We start from the raw sequence: 5,000 nt of genomic DNA on the forward strand, positions 1-5,000 counted from the left end.
CCACAAAACATACCGCCATCTGTAGGTCTCCCGCAACATGACCTCCTGCAACGACGCCACCGCCATCTATGAGACGCCAAGCCGACTAAGACAGCGATGGCGCCACAGTGCCCGCCTTTCGACGCCACCCACAAAGCCTGCAGCTCTGTCGACCATAGCACCCATTCTCCAGTGGCTCTGCCGCACGAAGCCGTGGACCGGCAATGACTCCACCGCACCCGTTCGTGGACCACCCCAACCGCCAAACGCGCACCTCCAGCGGATGAACGGCGGACGTTCCCGCACTCGTAAAGTGCAATCCACCCCTATAACTTGCGTTTCATGAAGAGTTATTTCCAATATGCGACATTCCCGCTGTCCCTATACATGAGCCGCGACCTGTACCACTTACGAGCGAGAGACGCGATCGCGTTGCTCACTGTACGGCGTCCGATACCGAGCCATCAGCATGTCGGTCCCCATGCGCGTTGCACTCGCACTCGCACTCGCAAAAACGTGGGGCAAATATATTACGCGGAAGAGTTATAACAGACCGAGCCCCACTGCATGGGGGGAGTCTTTGTCACTAATGTACACAGATAGAACATTGTGGACTGGAACCAGATTACCCGTACACACGGCGCTGATTAGTAATCAATGCAGAGCCATCAAACTACAGAAAATATATACAACTGTCCGTATACATGCTGAAAGAGTCTGCCCACAATGGGAACCACACGTCAGCCAGACACTCTGATCACGCACCACTCTCTGCTTCTAACAGGCGCACATACAATATGTAAGCACCAGCATGGAACAACATCCAGTGCATCCTCTCCGCCACATTACACAATCCACACTATCACAACCAGACCAGGAGGTCCATGCGGAAAATAGAATATCCCACCCTTTCGACATCCACCATTGCGCAGATAAGGCACCAACACCCACACATGTCCTATACAACGGTGCACCCAACATCACAATAGTACCTCCTGTCACAGCGCACAAACAATGACATGAGTCAAAGACACAGGTCTGACACAAGCATAGAATTGGAGCGCCGCCTCTAATAAGCCAAAGGTGCATCCTGACGTGACAAATCTCATCATGTCACAAGCATTCACTTACTATAATCACTATCAACGAACCTGCCGCCGCCCCCCCCCCCCCCCCCACACCTTTCCTTACAACAACGTGTAACCTAACCTAACCCATGTTGTACCTTAACCTAACCATGTTGTACCTAACCTAACCCATGTTGTGCCTTAACCTAACCCATGTTGTGCCTTAACCTAACCCATGTTGTCCCCTAACCTAACCCAAGTTGTCCCCTAACCTAACCCATGTTGTCCCTTAACCTAACCCATGTTGTGCCTTAACCTAACCCATGTTGTGCCTTAACCTAACCCATGTTGTCCCCTAACCTAACCCATGTTGTCCCCTAACCTAACCCATGTTGTGCCTTAACCTAACCCATGTTGTCCCTAACCTAACCCATGTTGTGCCTTAACCTAACCCATGTTGTCACCTAACCTAACCCATGTTGTCCCCTAACCTAACCCATGTTGTCCCCTAACCTAACCCATGTTGTGCCTTACCTAACCCATGTTGTGCCTTAACCTAACCCATGTTGTCCCCTAACCTAACCAAGTTGTCCCCTAACCTAACCCATGTTGTCCCCTAACCTAACCCATGTTGTGCCTTAACCTAACCCATGTTGTGCCTTAACCTAACCCATGTTGTGCCTTAACCTAACCCATGTTGTCCCCTAACCTAACCCATGTTGTCCCCTAACCTAACCCATGTTGTGCCTTAACCTAACCCATGTTGTCCCCTAACCTAACCCATGTTGTGCCTTAACCTAACCCATGTTGTCCCCTAACCTAACCCATGTTGTCCCCTAACCTAACCCATGTTGTCCCCTAACCTAACCCATGTTGTGCCTTAACCTAACCCATGTTGTGCCTTAACCTAACCCATGTTGTCCCCTAACCTAACCCATGTTGTCCCCTAACCTAACCATGTTGTCCCTAACCTAACCCATGTTGTCCCCCTAACCTAACCCATGTTGTCCCCTAACCTAACCCATGTTGTCCCCTAACCTAACCCATGTTGTCCCCTAACCTAACCCATGTTGTCCCCTAACCTAACCCATGTTGTCCCCTAACCTAACCCATGTTGTCCCCTAACCTAACCCATGTTGTGCCCTAACCTAACCCATGTTGTGCCCTAACCTAACCCATGTTGTGCCCTAACCTAACCCATGTTGTGCCTTAACCTAACCCATGTTGTCCCTAACCTAACCCATGTTGTCCCCTAACCTAACCCATGTTGTCCCTAACCTAACCCATGTTGTCCCCTAACCTAACCCATGTTGTCCCTAACCTAACCCATGTTGTGCCTTAACCTAACCCATGTTGTCCCCCTAACCTAACCCATGTTGTCCCTAACCTAACCCATGTTGTCCCCTAACCTAACCCATGTTGTCCCCTAACCTAACCCATGTTGTCCCCTAACCTAACCCATGTTGTCCCCTAACCAACCCATGTTGTCCCTAACCTAACCCATGTTGTCCCCTAACCTAACCCATGTTGTGCCTAACCTAACCCATGTTGTCCCTAACCTAACCCATGTTGTGCCTTAACCTAACCCATGTTGTGCTTAACCTAACCCATGTTGTCCCCTAACCTAACCCATGTTGTCCCCTAACCTAACCCATGTTGTGCCTTAACTAACCCATGTTGTGCCGTAACCTAACCCATGTTGTGCCTTAACCTAACCCATGTTGTGCCTTAACCTAACCCATGTTGTGCCTTAACCTAACCCATGTTGTGCCTTAACCTAACCCATGTTGTGCCTTAACCTAACCCACGTTGTCCCCTAACGTAACCCACGTTGTCCCCTAACGTAACCCACGTTGTCCCCTAACGTAACCCACGTTGTCCCCTAACGTAACCCACGGTTGTCCCCTAACGTAACCCACGTTGTCCCTAACGTAACCCACGTTGTCCCCTAACGTAACCCACGTTGTCGCCTATCGTAACCCACGTTGTCGCCTAACCTGCTCTGTAATTGTTATACGACTCGTTCAATTAGTGTAGTGTTGCCCACCCGCAACCCTCGCAATATAGTTCGCTACTCGCACTGCCCGCTCCCCTGTGTATCGCTTCATGTTAAACACCTTGCAAGTCTTGGCTGACTTTCCACATGCTCCTGCTGTACACTGTAATGTGGATGGCAGCAGGGCGTACATGCCGCCCCCCCCCCCCCCCCACCTCTCCCACGTCCCCACCTTGCCCCCTGCCTTCGCAAGGTGGTTGGTGACAAGTTTGCATGTTCAATGCCCTTCGCATGCGACGTACGCAGGCTACGTTGTGGTGCGGCCTGTGTCAACTGTCCGCTGATGTCGTACGCGTGAACCACAATCTGTACTGCACATTCGTCCTTATGTACTGAATGATACATCGTGGCACATGTGTGACCGTACAACGACTGCGCCCAAAAACGGCGGACCATACAGTGCAAATATTGTGCACGCAGCTACGTGTCGTCTCCCTATGAGAGCCTGGATTGCAGTGTGGTACGCCATAGAGACGTGTGGGAGGAACGGACGCCGTGGATGGCGATCAGCATGAGCTGTCTGTTGATGTATTCGGACCTAGTCGTCTCTCCTCACACACCGTGATGCATGGTGCAGCGCGTTCCATATCTGCGACATGCTACAGAAGCCGGTTGACAGTCGTTCGAGCAATGGACATCGCATACGTACGGGGGCCACCTTCCACGTATTGTCTAGGCGTGCACATTTTGTTGCGTGTATGTGGGCAGACGTAGTGTGGCGTGACACCTGACACAGGCATGCAAATAATGGTTGAAGTTGCAAATGGCGATGGACGCCTACGTTTTCTGGTGAAGTTACGCAAATGAAGAAATGGTAACCCGTTGTGGTGCGGTTGTTCTCGCTAGGGTGAATCGGTGATGGCGACGATAGGTTGAGGTACTAACCGGTTGTTCCAGCGATACCCACCATGCCGACGAAACTGAACGGCATCTGGGTGTGAAGCGATACGCGGCGGTGGCTGGGTGGGACCGTCCCCGCCGGTGAGGGGGCGCCTCCCGGCGTGCTGGCCGCGCGGTGCGTGGGCGCACGCGCTACAGCCGCTGGTGGGGCGGCCAGTGCAGGCGCGCCGGCCGACGGACGCGGCAGGCGTCGCAGCTGCGCGCCGGCGCACCCTGCGCGCGGCGCCGTGCGGCCAAAGTAGGTCCTCGCGGGCCCGGTGCGAAGCGCGGTGGACATCTGCAGTGTGCTGGTCCGATTGAGGACTGTGTGCGTTGAGGATGCGCCGCCGCCCGGCGCTCGGCGCCGCGACGCCGTCTGCTGCTCGGTCGCCCAGCGGTCTCGCTGGTGGTTTGTATCGCAGCTGTGCTGGTTTGTATCGCAGCTGTGCGGATGTGTTGGCGTGTGCGCTGTGCTGGGAGAGTTCGCTTCGGCACCCAAGTGGGGCTTTTGTCCTTCTGTGGCGCTGGCGTTGGAGCTGCCGGTCACCGTAGGTGGCGCGTGTTGTCTCCCGCCGGCAATGCCACGACAGCACGCTCCCGGGCCTCTGTCGGCAGCGGCAAGCTCAGTTGGGAGCACGGGTGGTCGCACCCGAAAGCGTCTACTCGCCTAACTCCGGGCGATTGCGCCTCTCTCGAACCCGACCAAGTACTTGGGACGGCGCTGCGCGCCGCCGGGACCTGAGAGGGTTTCGAGGTGTATTGTGCAGGGGAGCTCAGCCTCCTCCTGTTTGCAGAATGATTGAGCGGACGCTTGCGTGTTCGCGCGGCCCCCGGGACACACTCCCGGGCGGCCGGCTGCTCAGCTCTAGTTGACGCAGCTCCCTGGTTGATCCTGCCAGTAGTCATATGCTTGTCTCAAAGATTAAGCCATGCATGTCTCAGTACAAGCCGCATTAAGGTGAAACCGCGAATGGCTCATTAAATCAGTTATGGTTCCTTAGATCGTACCCACGTTACTT

General features: G+C 54.0%; 1 non-coding gene across 1 annotated transcript in view; it reads left to right on the forward strand.

Annotated features, from left to right (window-relative positions):
* The first annotated feature begins 4,860 nt into the window (after positions 1 to 4,860).
* The window catches only part of LOC124774520, a 1,909-nt gene continuing 1,769 nt past the window's right edge, over positions 4,861 to 5,000 (forward strand). The window contains exon 1 of the ribosomal RNA XR_007015335.1: positions 4,861 to 5,000. This exon is cut by the window's right edge and continues 1,769 nt beyond it. This is a non-coding gene — a ribosomal RNA (small subunit ribosomal RNA).

Source organism: Schistocerca piceifrons, unplaced genomic scaffold (assembly GCF_021461385.2).
Source record: "Schistocerca piceifrons isolate TAMUIC-IGC-003096 unplaced genomic scaffold, iqSchPice1.1 HiC_scaffold_965, whole genome shotgun sequence".
Lineage (NCBI taxonomy): Eukaryota > Metazoa > Arthropoda > Insecta > Orthoptera > Acrididae > Schistocerca > Schistocerca piceifrons.